Below are 23,277 nucleotides of genomic sequence, written 5' to 3'. Positions count from 1 at the left end.
GCTCAGCTTTTGAGGAGGAAAGAACTTGGCTAAGAAATCCGTGACCAGCTTATCCCAAGAGTTCAGGCTGTCTCTGGGTTGAGAGTCCAACCAGATTCTAGCTCTATCTCTTACAGCAAATGGGAAAAGCATGAGCCTGTAAACTTCAGGATCTACTCCATTAGTCTTAACAGTATCACAGATCTGCAAGAATTCAGTTAAGAACTGAAAAGGATCTTCAGATGGAAGTCCATGAAACTTGCAATTCTGCTGCATCAGAGAAACTAATTGAGGTTTCAGCTCAAAGTTGTTTGCTCCAATGGCAGGAATGGAGATGCTTCTTCCATGTAAATTGGAATTAGGTGCAGTAAAGTCGCCAAGCATTCTCCTTACATTATTATTATTTTCGGCTGCCATCTCTTCTTCCTGTTCAAAAATTTCTGAAAGGTTATCTCTGGATTGTTGTATTTTAGCTTCTCTTAGTTTCCTTTTCAGAGTCCTTTCAGGTTCTGGATCTGCTTCCACAAGAATGTTCTTGTCCTTGCTCCTGCTCATATGACAAAGAAGAGGGCACAGAAAAATAATAATAATAGGGATCCTTTTTACCACAGTATAGAGGTTCCTTTATGTGAGTAGAAGAAAAGAAGAAGAAATTCGAACACAGATAGAAGAGGGGGTTCGAATTTGATGAGTGATGTGAGGAAGAGAAGTTAGTAGATGAATAAATAAATAGAATAAGATGAGAGAGAGAGAGGATTTTCGAAAATAATTTTTTTGAAAAAGAGTTAGTTGATTTTTGAAAATACGTTTTGAAAAAGGTTAGTGGTTTTTCGAAAATTAAAATGAAAAAATTAGAATTTTAGTTAATTAAAAAGAAATTTTTGAAAAAGGGGAAAGAAATTTTTGAAAATTAGAGAGAGAGAGTTAGTGAGGTGGTTTTGAAAAAGATAAGAAACAAACAAAAAGTTAGTTAGTTAGTTGAAACAAATTTTTTTTTTTAAAAGATAAGAAGTTAGGAAGTTAGAAGAGATATTTTGAAATCAATTTTTTTGAAAAAGGTGAGATAAGAAGATATTTTTGAAAAAATATGATAGAAATTAGTTTTTGAAAAAGATTTGAATTTTTAAAATCACAATTAATGACTTGATTCACAAGAAATCACAAGATATGATTCTAGAACTTAAAGTTTGAATCTTTCTTAACAAGCAAGTAACAAACTTGAAATTTTTGAATCAAAACATTAATTGGTGATGTTATTTTCGAAAATTTGATATAAAAATAAGAAAAATATTTTTGAAAAATGTTTTTAGAATTTTCGAAAATAACTAAGAAAGTTGAAAAAAATTTGATTTTTGAAAAAGATTTTGAAAAAGATAAGATTTTTAAATTGAAAATTTGATTTGACTCATAAAAATAACTAGATTTTAAAAATTTTTGAAAAAGTCAAATCGAATTTTCGAATTTATGAGAGAGAAAAAGGGACAGATATTTTTTTGATTTTTGAATTTTTAATGAAGAGAGAGAAAAACAAGAAAAATGATGCAATGCATGAAAGTTATGGATCAAAACAATGAATGCATGCAAGGATGCTATGAATGTCAAGATGAACACCAAGAACACTATGAAGATCATGATGAACATCAAGAACACATTTTTGAAAAATTTTTAATGCAAAGAAAACATGCAAGACACCAAACTTAGAATTCTTTAATGCTTAGACACTAAGAATCCAAGAATGCATATGAAAAACAAGAAAAGACACAAAACATGCAAATGCAAAGATCAAACAAGAACACAAAAAATATTTTTGATTTTTATGATTTTCTAATTTTTTTGTATTTTTTTTTCGAAAATTATTTGAAAAACAAAAATAAGGATTTCAAAATCTTTAATATGAATTCCAGGAATCTTGTGCTCTTTAGTCTAAAGCTCCAGTCCAGGAATTAGACATGGCTCACTAGCCAGCCAAGCTTTCAATGAAAGCTCCGGTCCAAAACACTAGACATGGCCAATGGCCAGCCAAGCTTCAGCAAACATAGATACCTCTCATGTATACAACAGCTGATATTTCATCCAACTTCATATACTTATGAGTGGAAGCCTCAGTCCAAAAGAATTTAGACATGGCTTTACAGCCAGCCAGGCTTCACATGCTTCATGAAACACTAGAATTCATTCTTTAAAAATTTTGAATAACAAATATATTTATTTATTTATTTTAAAAAAAACATTTTTATTTTTTCGAAAACAAAAGAAAAATTTTTGAAAGATTTTTTTGAAAACTTTTTGAAAACAAAACAAGAAGAAAATTACCTAATCTGAGCAACATGATGAACCGTCAGTTGTCCAAACTCGAACAATCCCCGGCAACGGCGCCAAAAACTTGGTGCGCAGAAATTGTGATTACACTTTGATTATGTAAAATTCATTGCCCTTTCTTTCCCTGGTAATGGCGCCAAAAACATGATGCCAATACCATGGTTCACAACTTTGCACAACTAACCAGCAAGTGCACTGGGTCGTCCAAGTAATACCTTACGTGAGTAAGGGTCGAATCCCACGGAGATTGTTGGTATGAAGCAAACTATGGTCACCTTGTAAATCTCAGTCAGGCGAATATAAAATAGTAATGGGGTTTTCGAAAATAATTAATAAAATAGGGATAGAGATACTTATGTAAATTATTGGTGAGAATTTCAGATAAGCGAATAGAGATGCTTTTGTTCCTCTGAACCTCTGCTTTCCTGCTATCTTCATCCAATCAGTCTTACTCCTTTCCATGGCTGGCTTTATGTGATACATCACCACTGTCAATGGCTACTTTCGGTCTTCTCTCGGGAAAATGATCCAAATGCCCTGTCACGGCACGGCTAATCGTCTGGAGGCATCACCCTTGTCAATGATTTCATCCTATCCTCTCAGTGAAAATGGTCAACGCACCCTGTCACGGCACGGCTATTCATCTGTCGGTTCTCGATCATGCTGGAATAGGATTTACTATCCTTTTGCGTCTGTCACTACGCCCAGCAATCGCGAGTTTGAAGCTCGTCACAGTCATTCAATCATTGAATCCTACTCGGAATACCACAGACAAGGTTTAGACTTTCCGGATTCTCTTGAATGCCGCCATCATTCTAGCTTACACCACGAAGATTCCGATTAAGAGATCTAAGAGATACTCATTCAATCTAATGTAGAACGGAAGTGGTTGTCAGGCACGCGTTCATAGGGAATGATGATGATTGTCACGTTCATCACATTTAGGTTGAAGTGCGAATGAATATCTTGGAAGCGAAATAAGATGAATTGAATAGAAAACAGTAGTACTTTGCATTAATCTTTGTGGAACAGCAGAGCTCCACACCTTAATCTATGGAGTGTAGAAACTCTACCGTTAAAAATACATAAGTGAAAGGTCCAGGCATGGCCGAATTGCCAGCCCCTCTGATCTAAGAACCAGGTGTCCAAAGATGATCAAAGGATCAAAGGATAATCCAAAGATATCTAATACAATAGTAAAAGGTCCTATTTATAATAAACTAGTCACTAGGGTTTACAGAAATAAGTAATTGATGTATAAATCCACTTCCGGGGCCCACTTGGTGTGTGCTTGGGCTGAGCTTGAGTGTTGCACGTGTAGAGGTCCTTCTTGGAGTTGAACACCAGCATTTGTGCCAGTTTGGGCGTTCAACTCTGGTTTTGGATCCTTTTCTGGCGCTGGACGCCAGAATTGGACAGAGAGCTGGCGTTGAACGCCAGTTTGCTTCGTCTATTCTTGGCCAAAGTATGGACTATTATATATTGCTGGAAAGCCCTGGATGTCTACTTTCCAACGCAATCGGAATCGCGCCATTTAGAGTTCTGTAGCTCCAGAAAATCCACTTTGAGTGCAGGGAGGTTAGAATCCAACAGCATCAGCAGTCCTTCTTCAAACTCTGAATCTGATTTTTGCTCAAGTCCCTCAATTTCAGCCAGAAAATACCTGAAATCATAGAAAAAGACACAAACTCATAGTAAAGTCCAGAAATGTCAATTTAACATGAAAACTAATGAAAACATCCCTAAAAGTAACCAGATTCTACTAAAAACATACTAAAAATAATGTCAAAAAGCGTATAAATTATCCGCTCATCACTCCTCCATAGGAACAATTGTTCTGCACCAAAGTAATAATTTGAGGCTTCAAATCAAATTTATTGGCATGAACATTAGGAGTGAGTATACTGCTCCCACAATTTCTTGGATTGGGGAAGGTGTAAGAGGCTAGAACTCTCCTTGGAGGTTGCCATTGTTGTTGGCCACCTCTTCTGGTGGATTAGGGAGGTTACCCTCCATTTCTTGACCTTCCTCTTCTGATTCTTCTTTTCCAATCACTCTCTTTCCTCTTGCTTCTCTTCTCAATCTCAATAATGTTCTCTCTGGTTCAGAACAAAAAGAGGTAGATGCACCTCTTCTTCCTCATGGAATACAACACAGACAAACCAGAAACCAAAAGCAAAGTACTCTATTGCTAGAGTGTAGTTATAGTTAGCAGAAACAAAATCATAAATAGTTAGTATGCTTAACAAAAATAAAGAAAATTACTTAATCTAGATTATCACCTACTTAATCATTGTCAATCTAAATCAATCCCCGGCAACAGCGCCAAAAACTTGATGAGGGAAAATCGATTCCACACAAACTAACTGGCAAGTATACCAGGTCACATCAAGTAGTAAAACTCACGAGAGTGAGGTCGATCCCACGAGGATTGATGGATCAACCAATTTTAGTTGGGTGATGAATTTAGTTAAGTGAACAGTTGATAATTTGAGTGAAAATTGAGTAACAGAATCTAAATTGCTGGAAAATTTAAAGTGCAGAATGTAAAGGATAGAATCTTAAATTGCAGGAGAGTTAAATGACTGAAACTTAGAGAGCAAGAAACTTAAAGAGCTGAAAATTAAATTGCAAGGATTGTAAACAGCTAAATCTTAAAGTGCAGGAAAGTAAAAGCGCATAAACTTAAATTGCAAGGAAACTTAAATTGCATGAATTATAAAGGGAATTAGGTGCACGAAATCAAAACAGAAATGGACAATTCAAATTGAAATGAAATCAAGAGATCTAAACTGTAGAAAATCAAAGTAAATGATTCATCAGAGATTGGAGATATCCTAATCCTTCGTGAATCAATGGGTCTCAACTCCTTTCTCAATCATATGAGTAGATCTATGGCAGATTGAAATTGATTGGATCCCAATTCCTTGGCAATCCAATCTCTCTAATCACAATCAATCTTGCCAATTCCTTGATCTAATTGTCATGAGAAGAGGTTAAGTGCATTTTTCTCATCCATAAGCTACACTAACTTTCAGGATCTCAATTCCTCCTGAATAGTGTTGATCAAGAGAGTAGTAAAGGATAGAGCTCCAATTCTAATGTAAGTGATTCCCCTTCCAGGCTCACACCCACATTCAATTGAATTAAACCCCTTTCGGAGTGAGTAATTCACAGTCAAAACAGAAGATATCCTATAGCTACACAAATGAATTGAGAAGAAGAAGAATTTTATTGATTCATTGGAATTACAATAGAGTTCCTCTCCCTAATGAATTTGGGAGTTAGTTCATCATTTCTCTAATACAAAAAGAGAAAAGAAAAAAATGCAGAAGATGAAGAACATAAAGAACAGAAGGAAATTAAAATGATATTCAGTGTAGTGTTTCCCGATCTGCTAGCTAGCTTCCAATGAAATCAAATTCTCCTCTATTTATGCACTCTCTAATTTAGTCTTCAAATACTTGGATTGGGCTTTTTTTCCCTCTGTTGATGCAAGTCAGAATGGGTCTTCAGTTGGTGTGGTGGGGATGCTTCCCAGGAGAACGTAGCATTCTTAAAGAGAGCGTAGCGCTCATTCACCAACGCGTACGCGTCTTAGGTGCGTGCGCATCCCCTGGGTTTTGGCACATCGACGCGTACGCGTAACATATAGGTGCGCGTCATCGCCATCTCCAGCCTCTATCATGCGTATGCGTAGCATACATGCGTGCGCGTCCTTTGGTAGCGCTCTTTGAATGAGCGTAGCGTTCACGCCACGAGCGCTCCCCACGCGTGCGCATCATTTACGCGTGCGCGTTGATGTCAAATTTGCATTTCCACGCTGTCGCTCCATTCATGCGTGCGCGTGCTTGTTCCCAGATACCTCCATCCGCGCGTACGCGTCATGCACGCGTGCGCGTCAATGGCAAATCTTCAATCCCATTTTTGAAAGTGTCGCATGCGCTCGTTCAAAGAGAGCGTAGCGCTCTTAGCCTGAGAACGCTGATCACACCCATGCGTACGCGTCATGCATGCGTGCGCATGTATCCTCAAAAATGCTTGCCCTACGTGTAGGCATCCTATACGCGTGCGCGTCGCTAGAGAGCGTAGCATTCTCCAAATGAGCGCTACGTTCTTCTGCCCTGCCTTTTTCTATGCTTTTTCTTTTCTTCTCTTCACCTGCCATCAATAAAACATGCAATCAAAGTCTCACCAAAATCATAAAGTTTTGCATCATTTCATAATAATCAAGTAAATCTTGCATAAATCTCATGATAATGCATAAAATTAATAATGCTTGATTGAATGAAGACAAACATGAAATTCCAATCCAACTACTTACTTATTGTGCAAGAAAGTGCATGGAACCTAATGAAAACAAGTAAAAATTGCTAGTAAAACTAGCCTAAAATGACTTGTCATCAATTATCAGCTGTGCTCTATGTTTCTTTATGTTACTCATAAAATTGGCAACGTTCTAACAAGGAACAGGCTCATATATTAAATATTAGTTAATAATTAGGAATAACAAGTTGGTGACACTTAGCTTTTTGTATGACCATGGCATACCGGGAGTTGGGTCGTTACAATCATCATCGGCCATACCTCTCTTTCTTTTTCTTTCTTTTTCCTCCGACTCTCCTTCTCCATTCTTTCCACTCAAACTCCAAAAAGCTGTCACCACCACCGAGACGAAGACCTTCACTCTTTGCTGAAAGAGGACCCAATTGAAATATGCACATCTTTGTGGGTCAAATCCTTCTCCTCTACAAACTACTACAACTTCTCCAATTTCACTAGTTTTCTTTCCAAATTTGATCTTTGGGTCCTTGCCGACTAGCGTTCCTGTGCCTACGCCACTGGTACCCTCCCTCCCGTAATGCCATCCACTCCCACCATCTCTAAAACCTTCTCTCTCTCTCTCTCTCTCTCTCTCTCTCTCTCTCTCTTTCTCTCTCTCTCTCTCTCTCTAAAATGCTATTGTTTGTGGTTGTTTTAGATGGAATGACAAGGCCTAGTAACTCCTCCTCACTCCTAACAACAAGTCCTTCTTAAAATGCCTCTCAAATGCAAACTTGAAAAGTTTGTTAACTCGTCTGAGCCCTATTTCCAAGACCGAGTGATTTAGGAGGTTCCCTTAATGATCCTTGACCCTGTTTTTGAGTCTAGATTTTCACCTTTCGACCGGGAAGAAGTGCACTGATAAACCCCATTTTTAAGGTTTATCTTGTGCTTAATTTAGTAGATTTTATCCATTTTTCTCACACTTATTCATATAATTTGCATGTTTTACATTTTCCTTCTTAATTTTGTGCTATGATTGAAAACATGATTCTTTGGCCTTAAATTTGCTATGTTTAACCCTCTCTTATTACCATTCGATGCCGTGATATGTTTGTTAAGTGTTTTCCGAGTTTATAGGGCATGAATGGCTTAGAGGATGGAAAGGAATCATGCAAAAGTGGAAGGAATACAAGAAATTGAAGAAATTGCTAAGCTGTCAAGCCTGACCTCTTCGTACTAAATCGATCATAACTTGAGCTACAGAGGTCCAAATGAGGCGGTTCTAGTTGCGTTGGAAATCTAACATCCGGGGCTTCAAAATGATATTCAATTTGCCATAGTTGCCATGCAGTTAAGAGACGCGCACGCGTGCATCACGCGTATGCGTGACCTTGCAAAAGTTCAACGATGCGTATGCGTGGGCGACGCGTACGCGTGATAGAGGCCCGTGCTGGACGCATCAGAAAACACTGGGGCTGATTTCTGGGCTCGTTTTGGCCCAGTTCCAAGCCCGAAAATACAGATTAGAGGCTGCAGTGTGGGGGAATCATGGACACAACTTTTATTCACATAATGGTTGGTTTTATATGTAGTTTTCTAGAGAGAGAAGTTCTCTCCTCTCTCTAGATTTTAGGGTTTTTAGCTTTAATTCTTCTCAATTTCAGGTTTCTATCTTAGTTTAATTTAGTTTCTCGTCTACTTTTATTTGTCTTAGCATTCGAGTTTATTTATTTCCCTTGTTGATTGCTTTATTTTCCCCATTTAGTTTATGAATTCTCATGTTAGATTCAATTTCCCTTTTAATGCAATTTGAGGTATTTCATAATTATTGTTCCTTTCTTCGTTTGTTATCATTGATGCTTGCAATTGTTGGTTTTAGATTTTTCATTCCGTGTTACTTTTCTATGCTTTTATGTTAGGCCTCCCAAGTGTTTGAGAAAATACTTGATTGGATTTTAGTGTAGATTTCTCTCCTCTTGGCTTTGGTTGAAGAATTGGAGACTCTTGAGTTATCAAACTCCTTTGTTGATTGATAATTAAAAGTTGTTAGTTGATTTGAATCCCTCTAAAGCTAGTCTTTCCTTAGGAGTTGACTAGGACTCGAGGAATCAAATTGATTTATCCACTTGACTTTCCTTCATAATTAGAGGTTAACTAAGTGGGAGCAACGGACAATTGATGTCACAATTGAGGAAGATAATGAGGATAGGACTTCTAATTCTCAGACCTTGCTAAGACCTTTCTTAGCTATTAGTCTACTTTCTTGTCATTTACTTTCCTTGTTCCTTATTTCAAAAATCCAAAAAGATACTTTTCCATAACCAATAGTAACATACTTCCCTGTAACTCCTTGAGAGACGACCCGAGGTTTAAATACTTCGGTTATTATTTTTATTGGGGTTTGTTACTTGTGACAAACAATTTTTTGCATGAAAGGATTCTTTGTTGGTTTAGATACTATACTTGCAACGAGGATTTATTGTGAAATTCTAAACCGTCAAAAATCCCTTCATCAAAATGGCGCCGTTGCCGGGGAATTGCAAACATGTGCCTTATTATTGGTTATTGTGAATATTGAGAATAATTTTGCTTTTTCATTTCTTTGTTAGTGTTTCTAGTTATAGGAGTTTTTTTTCATTAATTCTTATTAGTTTTTGTTTTCACTTGCTACTATAAATTCTCACCCCTTTGGCTACGAGTTTGGTTACAATCATGTTGTAGGAAGAGGAGATTACAATGAAGGCTTGCATCAAGGATGGGACAATCAAAGATGGGAGGAGCCACAAGGATTTGATCAACCCTCTTGGCAACAACCTCCTCCAACTTACTATGAGCAAGAGGCATTCCAAGGTGCATACCAAGACAATGGATATGGTGGACCCCCTTCTAGTTACCAACAAGTCCCACCATATGCCTATGAACCCCCTCCTCAACATAGCTTTGAACCACCATACTCACAAGCCCCTTTCCACCATTCACCTCCATATGACCCTAACCCTTATCCGCTACACCAACCACTATGCGAACCATACCCAGAACCACCACCTCAATATACACCATCTCCATTCCTTTATCAAGAAGAACCACCTCCGTATTATGAGCCTTTTCTCCCAATAGATGAACCCTCCTATCCACCCCAAGCTCCCATAGATGATACCTTTAGTGTTATTCGCCAAGGGCAACAGGAGCTTCAAACCACACTTACCTCTGCTCTCATCGGTCTCACCTCTACTCTCCAATCTCTTATATCCCATGTGGATCCATTCGTTACCCCCAATACTCATCCCTCAAGCTCTGGTGCACTTACTTTTCACCTATATCCATCAATCCAAAAGCAAAATGATCCTAAATATGCTATTGACATGGAACAAGCGAGAAGGGATCATCTTAGGGACGTAATGGATCGGGTTCACACATACATACTTCAAGAGAAGCAAGAGGAGGCCCAAAAAGTGGAGGTAGGGGAGACCTTTGAAGATGAAGGAGTAGTTGAAGAATCAGGGAGAATTGAAGAAAGTTGTCAAGAGGTTGAACCTATCAAGGAGGAGTTAGATTTTGTACTAGAGCAAACGGAGAAAGCTAAAATTATTGACGAAGTGGAAGTGGTTGAAGACTTAGGAGATGCGGAACCTCCATGGGAATCTCAAGTCATAGAGCCTCCTTCAAAGACGTTTGAATTTGATGTTGAGGAGGGTGTACAACCTCCAAGACGTGTCATGGTTGAAGACTTGGAGGAGGTTGATCATGTGATGGATTCAATAATTGATGAGTTTCTATCTACAATTGAATCCTCTCCCAGTGGATGTGAAATAGCCAAAGAAGAAATTGATGAATAAGGAATTGAAGTTGAAGATACTTGTCAAGAGATGGATGAATTTAAAGAGGAGCACAAGGGAGTGGACCTTGCATTGTCAAAATGTGGGGAGGTCCCCCTTCCTAAGTCACCATCATCCTTTACACCATTCAAGTGGGTAAATATCTTATCTCTAGGCTTTCTAATTCTACTTGAGTATGGGTTGCTTGAAACAGATGGTCAACTTAGAGCTCTCTGCGGATTGAAGAGTAAGGGAGAGTTGTGTGGTGGTTGGAAGTGTCACTCTAGGTTCATGATTGTTGCACGCTCAAAGTTTGATAACAATGGTTGGTGTAGAACCAAAGTGAATGGGTTTAGGAGGATGTTTGGGTGCTTACATGGGAATTCCAAGCCTAAACCACCCGGATGGAATCATGATGATCAACTTGAAGACGGGTGTAAAAACAAGATTTGGGATCCCGGCATACAAGAGGATCAACTTTGGGAGCTCGAAGCTTCTAAAGAATTTCATCAAGGCTTGGTGAATTTATTTGGAAATGTTAGAAATTATTGGAAGTCCAAGCCTTGGTGGAAGTTTCAAGATGAGTTAAAGCACAAGCCACCATGACAAAGAGCTCACCAAATGTCCAACTTAAGGACAATAACTAAAAGTGTTAGGTGGGAGACAACCCACCATGGTATGATCCTCCTTTTTATTAGTTTTAATTTATTTTTGTCAATTTTAATTTCAGTTCTGCATATTTACTTTTATTTTGCACTTAAAAAGGGAGGAATCGACGCGCAAGCGTCTACGATGCGCACGCCTCGTGTGTGACTGCGTAACAAAGAGAAAACGAACAAAGAGTTGCGATGGAGATGCGCGGGAGGGGTGCCTAGAGCACGAACCAGCCCATGCGTACGCGTGCCCCATGCGTACGCGTCACCTACACATTAGTCCATCCACGCGTAAGCGTCAGTGACGCATACGCGTGGGCTTCCCAATCGGCATAAAAGAGTGTCTGAACAGAGAGTTGTAATGCCATGGCGCTGGAGGCGCGTGAGTAGTCAAGCGTACGAGTGACCGACGCTCATGCGTCAATTCCTATTTTTGGCCACCCACACGTACGCGTGGGCGACGCGTACGCGTCGAGTGGATATGTCAATTTTCACGCATACGCGTGATTGGTATCAGAAATCGTAATTGTTCATTCCTTGGTAACGGCGCTGAAAACTTAATACGGACATTCATAATCTTAGTTCTTTGTCACAACTTCGCACAACTAACCAGCAAGTGCACTGGGTGGTCTAGGTAATAAACCTTACGTGAGTAAGGGACGATCCCACGGAGATTGTCGGCTTGAAGCAAGCTATGGTCACCTTGTAACTCTCACTTAGGTGGATTCAATTGGTTAGGGAGATTTGATAATTAAAAGATAAATTAAATATAAAATAGGATAGAGATACTTATGCAATTCATTGGTGAGAATTTCAGATAAGCGTATGGAGATGCTTTTGTTCCTTCTGAACCTCTACTTTCCTGCTGTCTTCATCCAATCATTCATACTCCTTTATATGGCAAGCTTATGTTGGGCATCACCGTTGTCAATGGCTACATCCCGTCCTCTCAGTGAAAATAGTCCAAAATGCGCTGTCACTGCACGGCTAATCATCTGTCGGTTCTCGATCATACTGGAATAGGATTCCGTAATCCTTTTGCGTCTGTCACTACGCCCAGCACTCGCGAGTTTGAAGCTCGTCACAGCCATCCCTTCCCAGATCCTACTCGGAATACCACAGACAAGGTTTAGACTTTTCGGATCTCAGGAATGGCCGCCAATAATTCTAGCCTATACCACGAAGACTCTGATCTCATGGAATGGAAGGCTCGGTTGTTAGGCGAAGCAACCATGCATCATGAACCAGGAGGCTAAGAAATACGCACTCAAGCTATTGCAAGTAGAACTGAAGTGGTTGTCAGGCATGCGTTCATAGGTGAGAATGATGATGTGTGTCATTGATCATCACATTCGTTAGGTTGAAGAACGAGTGTATATCTTAGAGAAGAAATAGGCTTGAGTTGAATAGAAAAACAATATTACTTTGCATTAATTCATGAGGAACAGCAGAGCTCCACACCTTAATCTATGGTGTGTAGAAACTCTACTGTTGAAAAATACATAAGAACAAGGTCTAGGCATGGCCGAGAGGCCAGCCTCCAAAACGTGATCAAAGGATCAAAAGATAATCCAAAGATGATCAAAAGATGTCCAAACATGTCTAATACAATAGTAAAAGTCCTATTTATAATAAACTAGTTACTAGGGTTACAGAAATAAGTAAATGATGCAGAAATCCACTCCCGGGCCCACTTGGTGTGTGCTTGGACTAAGCATTGAAGCTTTCACGTGTAGAGGTCTTCCTTGGAGTTAAACGCCAGTTTGTAACCTATTTCTGTCGTTTAACTCTGCTTTGCAACCTGTTTCTGGCGTTTAACTCCAGAATAGGGCAAAAAGCTGGCGTTGAACAGCCGTTTGCATCATCTAAACTCGAGCAAAGTATAGACTATTATATATGGCTGGAAAGCCCTGGATGTCTACTTTCCAACGCAATTGAGAGAGCACCATTTGGGCTTCTGTAGATCCAGAAAATCCACTTTGAGTGCAGGGAGGTCAGAATCCAACAACATCTGCAGTCCTTCTTCAGCCTCTGAATCTGATTTTTGCTCAAGTCCCTCAATTTCAGCCAGAAAATACCTGAAATCACAGAAAAACACACAAACTCATAGTAAAGTCCAGAAATGTGATTTTTATTTAAAAACTAATAAAAATATAATAAAACTAACTAAATTATACTAAAAACTATATAAAAACAATGCCAAAAAGCGTGTAAATTATCCGCTCATCACAACACCAAACTTAAATTGTTGCTTATCCCCAAGCAACTAAAAATCAAATAGGATAAAAAGAAGAGAATATACTATAAATTCCAAAATATCTATGAAACTTAGCTCCAACTAGATGAGCGGGACTAGTAGCTTTTTGCCTCTTGAATAGTTTTGGCATCTCACTTTATCCATTGAAGTTCAGAATGATTAGCATCTATAGGAACTCAGAATTCAGATAGTGTTATTGATTCTCCTAGTTCAGTATGTTGATTCTTGAACACAGCTACTTTATGAGTCTTGGCCGTGGCCCTAAGCACTTTGTTTTCCAGTATTACCACCGGATACATAAATGCCACAGACACATAACTGGGTGAACCTTTTCAGATTGTGACTCAGCTTTGCTAGAGTCCCCAATTAGAGGTATCCAGGGTTCTTAAGCACACTCTTCTTTTTTTGCTTTGGACCTCGACTTTAACCGCTCAGTCTCAAGTTTTCACTTGACACCTTCACGCCACAAGCACATGGTTAGGGACAGCTTGGTTTAGCCGCTTAGGCCAGGATTTTATTCCTTTAGGCCCTCCTATCCATTAATGCTCAAAGCCTTGGATCCTTTTTACCTTTGCCTTTTGGTTTAAAGGGTTACTGGCTTTTTGCTCTTGCCTTTTGGTTTAAAGAGCTTTTGGCTTTTTCTGCTTGCTTTTTCTAATGATTTTTTTTCTTTTTTTTTTTCGCATTTTTCTTTTTTTTTTCCTTTTTTTTTGCAAGCTTTTGTATTCACTGCTTTTTCTTGCTTCAAGAATCAATTTTATGATTTTTCAGATTATCAAATAACATTTCTCCTTTTTCATCATTCTTTCAGGAACCCACAATTTTAACATTCATAAACAACAATTTCAAAAGACATATGTACTGTTCAAGCATTCATTCAGAAAACAAAAAGTATTGTCACCACATCAAAATAATTAAACTAATTTCAAGGATGAATTCGAAACCATGTACTTCTTGTTCTTTTGTTTTTAGAACAGTTTTCATTTAAGAGAGGTGATGGATTCATAGGACATTCATAGCTTTAAGACATAGAGACTTAAACACTAATGATCATATAGTGAAGACATAAACATAAATAAAACATAAAGCATAGTAAACGAAAAACAGAAAAATAAGAACAAGGAGATTAAGGAACGGGTCCACCTTAGTGAGGGTGGCGTCTTCCTCTTCTTGAAGAACCAATGGTGCTCTTGAGCTCCTTTATGTCTCTTCCTTATCTTTGTTGCTCCTCCCTCATAACTCTTTGATCTTCTTTAATCTCATGGAGGATGATGGAGTGCTCTTGGTGCTCCATCCTTAATTGTCCCATGTTGGAGCTTAATTCTCCTAGGGAGGTATTGATTTTCTCCCAATAGTTTTGTGGAGGAAAATGCATCCCCTAAGGCATATCAGGGATTTCATGGTGAGGAATTTCCTCATGCTCTTGTTGAGGTCCATGATCTCTTGTTTGCTCCATTCTTTTCTTAGTGATGGGCTTGTCCTCATCAATGAGGATGTCTCCCTCTATGTTAATCCCAGTCGAATTTCATAGGTGGCAAATAAGGTGAAGAAATGCTAACCTTGCCAAAGTGGAATACTTGTCAGCCACCTTATAGGGTTCTTAAGGTATAATCTCATGAACTTCCACTTCCTCCCCAATCATGATACTATGGATCATGATGGCCCGGTCTACAGTAACTTCAGACCGGTTGCTAGTAGGAATAATTGAGCGTTGAATAAACTCCAACCATCCTCTAGCTACAGGCTTAAGGTCCGGTCTTCTTAATTGAACCAGCTTGCCTCTTGAGTTAACTTTCCATTGAGCTCCTTCTACACATAAGTCCATGAGGACTTGGTCCAACCTTTGATCGAAGTTGAGCCTTCTAGTGTAGGGGCGTGCGTTTTCTTGCATCATTGGCAAATTGAACGCCAGCCTCACATTTTCCGGACTGAAATCTAAGTATTTCCCCCGAACCATTATAAGCCAATTCTTTGGATTCAGGTTCACACTTTGATCATGGTTCCTAGTGATCCATGCATTTGCATAGAACTATTAAACCATTAAGATCCTGACTTGTTGAATGGGGTTGGTGAGAACTTCCCAACCTCTTCTTCGTATCTCATGTCGGATCTCCGGATACTCATTCTTTTTGAGCTTGAAAGGAACCTCAGGGATCACTTTCTTCTTGGCCAAAACTTCATAGAAGTGGTCTTGATGGACCTTTGAGATGAATCTCTCCATCTCCCATGACTCAGAGGTGGAAGCAATTGCCTTCCCTTTCCTCTTTCTTGAGGTTTCTCTGGCCTTAGGTGCCATTAATGGTTATGGAAAAACAAAAGCAATGCTTTTACCACACCAAACTTAAAATGTTTGCTCGTCCCCGAGCAAAAAAGAAAGGAAGTAGTAGAAGATGAAGAAAATGGAGGAGATGGAGGGAGAAGGTGTATTCGGCCAAGGGGGAGAAGAAAGGGTTGTGTTGTGTGAAAATGAAGAAGGAATGAGGGGTTTATATAGGAGTGGGGGGAGGTTTAGGGTTTGGCCATTAGGGTTGGGTTTGGAAGAGAAAAGAATTTGAATTTTGGAGGTAGGTGGAATGTATGGGGAAGAGGTATGGAGGTGATTGGTGAAGGGTATTTGAGGAAGAGGGTTACGAAAAGGTGTGAAGAGGAGAGAAGAAGAGGTGGGGTAGGTGGGGATCCTGTGGGGTCCACAGATCCTGTGGGGATCCTGTGGGGTCTACAGATCCAGTGGGTCAAGGACTTAACATCCCTGCTCCAATTAGGCATGTAAAACGCCCTTAGCATGCATGTCTGGCGTTAAACGCCAACTTGCTGCTTGTTTCTGGCATTTAACGCTAATTTCCTGCTCTGTTCTGGCGTTAAACACCAGTCTGGTGCTTGTTTCTGGCGTTTAATGCCAGCTTGATGCTTCTTTTTGGCGTTAAACGCCAGTTTGACGCTTCTTACTGGCGTTTAAATGCCAGTAAGCTCCTCCTCCAGGGTGAGCTATTTTTAATGCTATTTTTTATTCTGTTTTTTATTCTTCAGTAGGTTTTGTGGCTTCACATGATCATCAACCTAAAGAAAACATAAAATAGCAATGGAAAATAAATCGATATAATTAAATAACAATGGGTTGCCTCCCAACAAGCGCTTCTTTAATGTCAATAGCTAGACAGTGAGCTCTCATGGAGCCTCACAGATGTTCAGAGCATTGTTGGGACCTCCCAACTCCAAACTTAGAGTTTGAATGTGGGGGTTCAACACCAAACTTAGAGTTTGGTTGTGGCCTCCCAACACCAAACTTAGAGTTTGACTGTGGGGGCTTTGGTTGACTCTGCAGTGAGAGAAGCTTTTCATGCTTCCTCTCCATGGTTACAGAAGGAGATACTTGAGTTTTAAAAACAAGGTTGTCCTCATTCAGTTGAAAGACTAACTCTCCTCTGTCCATATTAATCACAGCTTTTGCAGTGGCTAGGAAGGGTCTTCCAAGGATGATGGATTCATCCTCATCCTTCCAAGTGTCTAGGATTATGAAATCAGCAGGGATGTAAAGGCCTTCAACCTTTACTAACACGTCCTCTACTTGTCCATAAGCCATTTTTATGGATTTGTCTGCCATCTCTAATGAGAAATTGGCAGCCTATACCTCAAAGATTCCCAGTTTCTCCATTACAGAGAGTGGCATTAAGTTTATGCCTGACCCCAGGTCACATAGAGCCTTCTCAAAGGTCATGGTGCCTATGTTACACGGAATTAGGAATTTACCAGGATCCTGTTTCTTTTAAGGTAGAGTTTGCTGAACCAAGGCATTTAGTTCCTTGATGAGCAATGGAGGTTCATCCTCCCAAGTCTCATTATCAAATAATTTGGCATTCAGCTTCATGATTTCTCCTAAATATTGAACAACTTGCTCTTCAGCAATGTCTTCATCTTCTTCAAAAGATGAATAGTCATCAGAGCTCATGAATGGTAAAAAGAGGTTCAATGGAATCTCTATGGTCTCTAGATGAGCCTCAGATTCCTTTGGTTCCTCAAAGAGAAACTCCTTATTGGTCAGTGAACGTCCCAAGAGGTCTTCCTCACTAGGATTCACGTCTTCTTCCTCCTCTCTGGGTTCGGCCACACCAAGTAAGGTAATGGCCTTGCACTCTCTTTTTGGATTCTCTTCTATATAGCTCGGGAGAGTACTAGGAGGAGTTTCAATGACCCTTTTACTCAGCTGGCCCACTTGTGTGATGCCAGGGCATTTTGGCCAGTTTTACTGACCTTTTCTTTACTATTTTTAGGGTAGTTTCATGCATTTTCTTAGAAAATAAGCTCTTTTTGGGTAGATATTCACTTACATCTTGATTCAAGCATACATTGTGCACTTTACATGATTTCATGAGGATTTTTCATGAATTTAATGACAAATTGGATGTTGCATTTCCCATGACTTGGATTAGAACTTTGATGCACTTTATTGCTTGATTTCAGGACAAAAGAAGCAAGGAAGAACCACGTTAGCAGCCACGTTAATCTAACTAACGTGACCTCTAACGTGGAATGGGAGCTAACTTGCAAAGTTAGTGAAAAAAGTAATCGCCAATAACGCCCTCGAAGCCATCATAGCCCACGTTAAGAGTCACGTTAACTTAGTTAACGTGAACTCTAACGGGGAAGAAAACAATAAGGCCAACGTTAGTGACATTCTCCTTCGTCACTAACGTTGGACCAAGCTCATAATTGGCCACGTTAGTTGCCACGTTAACTTAGTTAACGTGGCTTCTAACGTTAAGAAGAAAAAGGGAAGCCAACGTTAGTGACATTCACCTTTGTCACTAATGTTGGCCAAGCTTCCATAAGCCACGTTAACTTAGTTAATGTGGAAGCTAACGTGGAGAGAGAAATTGGTCACCAACGTTAGTGACACTTACCTTTGTCACTAACATTGGGGTGAACCACCAAGAGCCACCATGAGCAACGTTAAACTCCCACGTTAACTTAGTTAACATGGAAGCTAACGTGGATAAAGAGGTAATGAGCCAACGTTAGTGACACTCACCTTTGTCACTAACGTTGGAGATGGCTAGTATGACTACGTTAGAAGCCACGTTAACTTAGTTAACGTGAACTCTAACGTGAGAAAGAGGGGCACATTGGAACGTTAGTGACAAAGGTAAGTGTCACTAACGTTCTCGAAGGATTGGCAAGCTTACGTTAAGAGCCACGTTAACTAAGTTAACGTGGACTCTAACGTAGGGAAGGGGAGGTTTATCAACGTTATTGGGAAAGGTAAGTCCCAATAACGTGTGCGAAGGACCAAGAGGCAACGTTAGTGGTAACGTTTGTGCCACTAACGTTGAGGTTAACGTGGCTCATACTTGGGTAAGCAACGTTAGTGAAAAAGGTGATTGTTACTAACGTTCTCGAACCCACACTTTCACTCAACGTTAACACCACTAACGTCCTGAGCTAAAAGTCCCTGCCTACTTCACACTTTCTCTCTACAAGCAAAGCTAAGCCCAATGATGAAGATAACTGCTTCAAACTCAGGATCCAAAAGCCCATACCCAAGACTTGAAGAGCCAACTAGAAGATCAGAGGAGTAGTATATATAGGAGTAACTTTGAATTAGTTTTGGGAGCTGGAAACTTTAGGGAGCCTTTGGCCTAGAATTACTCTCTGTATTTTACTTTCTCTGCCCTTCTAGTTTACTTTCAGCATGTATTCTCCATCTTTGTTTTCATTTTCCAGAGCTATGAACAACTAAACCCCTTTCATTGGGTTAGGGAGCTCTATTGTAATTTGATAGATCAATTTTAGTTTTCATTCTCCTTCTTCTATCTTTTCTCTTGATTTTACTAGAAAGCTTTCGATCTTCATCCAGTTGGGTAGTTATCTTGGAAAAGAAGCTATTCATACTTGGATCTCTTCTGAACCTTGAAAGAGGAATGAAGAGATCATGCTAGAAATGCTTTCTCATGCTGGACCAAATTGGGTGTGGATGGATATGTGACTATAATCCTTCCAACACTTGATTTGGGAAATGCATGTGGTATAATCAGTGACCATACTTCATCTCTTCTCATGAGCAATTGACCAAGGAATTGCCTATTGATCAAGATTTGAGAGATTGAATTACAAGGAATTGTAATTCGATCACTTAAGATTGCCAAGGAGATCAATGAATGCATTGATTGAGGAAGAGATGAAAATGAACTTGATCCAGAGAATGCAACATCTCATGAGCCCAATGAACTCCCCATTTCTGATCTTACCCATTCTCTTTAATTTCTACCATTTACTTTTATGAGCAATTACCCCATTCCCATTTAAGATTCTGCAATCTACTTTCCGCCATTTACATTCAGCTCTTTATTTCCAGCATTTACTGTTTCTGCCATTTACTTTCCCGCCATTTAATTTTCTGTAATTCCCAACTCAAATTCTGGTTGGCTCAACTAGAACATTCCTTTAATTAAAGTTGCTTGATCAATCAATCTCTGTGGGATTCGACCTCACTCTATTGTGAGTTTTTACTTGATGACGAATTTGGTACACTTGCCGAAGGAAATTTGTTGTGAGACAAGTTTTCCGCGTATCAAGTTTATGGCGCCGTTGCCGGGAATTGATTTTGAATCAACAATGATTAAATTGGAGGATAACTAGATTGAGCATTTTTAGTTTGTTTAATTTAATTTTCTGTTTGAGTAATTTACTTTCAGTTTTAGTTAATTTCTTCCCCTCCCACTTTTTTGTTTTTTTTAGTTATTTACAATTCAGTTCACTGACCCACTAACTGTTTGATATGTTGCATCACTCACACTAACAGTAATTCTAACAGAAATACTTCCTGCATCTATTTTCCTTGCTTGTGCTTTGTTGGTTGTATGACAGGGAGAAGAAGTGGGGCTTCAACTTCCTTTGATTCAGAACCTGAGAGGACCTTCCTTAGATTAAGGAGGGAAGCAAGAGAAAAACGAGTAGTGGGTGCCGAGGAAAAGGATGAATACTTTGAACCAAACATGGAAGAAAACATGGAAAACCATCATGAAGAAGAGGCTCACAACCATGGCAGAGAAGGTCGAGCAAATCATGCTGGGGAGGAGAGAAGAGTTTTAGGCTCTTACATCAATCCAAACCCAGGAAACTGTGGAAGTAGCATTCAAAAGCCGACCATCCAGGCCAATAATTTTGAACTAAAACCGCAGCTCATCACCCTTGTTCAGAACAACTGTTTGTTCGAAGGAGGAGTCCAAGAAGACCCCAATCAACATCTAACCACCTTCCTGAGGATACGTGACACGGTGAAGTCTAATGGTGTTCATCCTGACGCCTATAGACTGCTCTTATTTCCATTCTCACTCAAAGATAAGGCAGCCAAGTGGCTGGAGTCTTTTTTGAAGGAGAGTTTGACAACTTGGGAAGATGTGGTGAACAGATTTTTAGCCAGATTCTATCCTCCCCAAAGAATCAACAGGCTGAGAGCTGAGGTCCAAACTTTCAGGCAACAAGATGGTGAGACTCTATATGAAGCATGGGAGAGGTTTAAGGACCTGACAAGGAGGTGTCCACCAGATATGTTCAATGAATGGGTGCAGCTACACATTTTCTATGAAGGCCTTTCTTATGAATCAAGGAAAGCAGTAGACCACTCATCCGGGGGATCTCTGAACAAGAAGAAGACCATTGAGGAGGCCATAGATGTCATTGAAACTGTAGCAAAAAATGACTATTTCTATGCTTCTGAAAGAGGGAACACTAGAGGAGTGATGGAGCTAAAAAATGTAGATGCTCTGCTGGCCCAAAATAAGCTCATTACCAAGCAGCTGGCTGACCTCACCAAGAAGATGGAGAAGAACCAAGTAGCAGCAATCACCACTTCATTAGCAACCCAAGAAGGAGTGAATGAAAAAGCAGAGGGTAGTCAGGAGCAAGCCAACTACATTGGGAATTCACCTAGGCAAAACCATGATCCATACTCCAAGACCTACAACCCTGGTTGGAGGAATCACCCAAACTTTGGGTGGGGGAATCAACAAGATCAAGGCCAAGATCAGAGACGTCACAACACCAACAACAATGCAGCTCACCAACAATTCACACAGAGAACATATCAACACCACCATGACAACACCTCTCCACATCCATATCAAAACTAAAATAACACTCCTCATCCTTCCACCTCTAATCCTAATCCATCATCATTTGATGACAGACTCTCAAGGATTGAGAATCTACTTGAAGGCATAGGGAAAGAGATTCAAGACAACAAGGCATTCAAGGAGGAAGTGCGAGCAAATTTTAAGAACCGGGGAGATACCATCAAGAGGTTGGAATCTCAAGTGGGATATCTCTCTGAGCAGATGCCCAAACCTACAGATGGATTCCCAAGTGATACAGAAAAAAATTTGAGAGGTGAAACAAAGAAAGTAAGATGGGAAGATTGCAAAATGGTCACTATAAGTGATAAGGAGACTGAGGACAAGCCAAGCAAGCAGTCAGAACAACCTGGAGATACCTCAGTAGAGAAGAAGGAAAAAGATCACCAAGAACCAAAAATCTCACAACAAGAGCTGCTAAGACTCTATGCACCCTTTCCCCAACTACTCAATGGTGCTGTGGAGAAGAGAATATACTCAAGATTTCTTGACTTGTTTGCATCTCTGCATGTAAACATACCATTCATCAAGACCATCTAACAAATGCCTGCATACATCAAGTATATGAAGGAACTGCTTTCCAGGAAAAGCTCACTCAAGGGAGGCCAAACTATAGTGATGAACAAGGAGTGCAGCGCCCTCATTCAACCAGAGTTGCCTACAAAAAAAAAGGACCGAGGGAGTTTTCACATACCCTGTGCCATAGGAGAAACAATGTTTGATAGAGTACTCTACGATTTGGGAGTAAGCATCAACTTAATGCCCTTGTCCCTTGTGAAGAGGCTGCAGATCAATGAGATAATGCCCACAGATGTAGTCATCAGGCTGGCTGACAAAACTCAAAAACAAGCAATAGGAGTAGTGGAAAATGTGTTGGTAAAGGTTGGAAAATACTTCCTCCCAGCAGACTTTGTCATATTGGACATGGAAGAGAGTTACACTCACCCAATCATATTGGGAAGACCATTCCTAGCTACAGCCAGAGCACTCATAGATGTGGAGCGAGGGGAGCTAATTTTGAGGATCCATGATGAACAGCTCGCCTTCACTGTTTTCAAACACTCACAAGAAACAGATCAAGAGAACAAGGAACCAAGGAAGGATCACAGTGAGATACTGAAGAAAGATATGAGTACTGAAGAACAACAAGCTCATCCGGAGATTCCCTTGGTTGATGGACAAGGAAACAAGCAGCTGTCACAGCTCAAGGAAAAGCTGGAAGAACCTAAACCACCAGAGGCATGTGAAGACAACATCAAAATTCCTTTAGAAGAAGAGGCCACAAAGAGTAAGACAACATCACAAGGAACAAAGAAGAAGGTACCAAGGAGGTGGAGGAACAAAAAGATCCCTACAGAGGACTTCTCTCCAGGGGATAAAGTGATCTCAGCTTACTTCCCGGATATCCCCCCTGATCTCCCCACTGTGTCATCTCAGCTACCTAAAGTCTTCGCTATCAACATAGTTCTCTCCTTGGAACATGTAGAGATCATTGATACAACTACTGGATATAGGTCTACTGCCAGAGGAGAAGACTTGAAGCACTATCGACCTCCCTGATGAAGGCGAAACGTCAAGCTAGTGACTCTAAAGAAGCGCTTCATGGGAGGCAACCCATGTTTTATATGCTTTTAGAAAATAGTTAATAAGTCATTTTTTATGAATTCCAACCCAAACTTGACTAACACTTGGTGAAATCCTTGTTATGCAGTATATAGTGAAGAACAAGTTTGGTGTTTAAAGCATGCCAAGAAAGCATGAATGCAACTCAGAGCATGCTAGTCTTGGAGCTTTGAACAAAGACTTTTTCATCACAATTCTCCAAACTAAGTTTGCTGTCACCCAAGGTGCCACAAATATGC

The 23,277-nt window shown here is 39.9% G+C and overlaps 1 non-coding gene across 1 annotated transcript; it reads right to left on the bottom strand.

Moving 5' to 3' along the window:
• Positions 1 to 20,731: 20,731 nt before the first annotated feature.
• On the bottom strand, positions 20,732 to 20,838 carry LOC112731444 (small nucleolar RNA R71). Its single transcript, XR_003167221.1, has one exon. It is a non-coding gene; the product is annotated as a small nucleolar RNA R71 (small nucleolar RNA).
• Positions 20,839 to 23,277: the final 2,439 nt, after the last annotated feature.

This window comes from Arachis hypogaea, chromosome 12 (genome assembly GCF_003086295.3).
Source record: "Arachis hypogaea cultivar Tifrunner chromosome 12, arahy.Tifrunner.gnm2.J5K5, whole genome shotgun sequence".
Taxonomy (NCBI): domain Eukaryota; kingdom Viridiplantae; phylum Streptophyta; class Magnoliopsida; order Fabales; family Fabaceae; genus Arachis; species Arachis hypogaea.
Note: the sequence above shows the minus strand (reverse complement) of the source record. Positions and strands in the feature narration are given on the sequence as shown.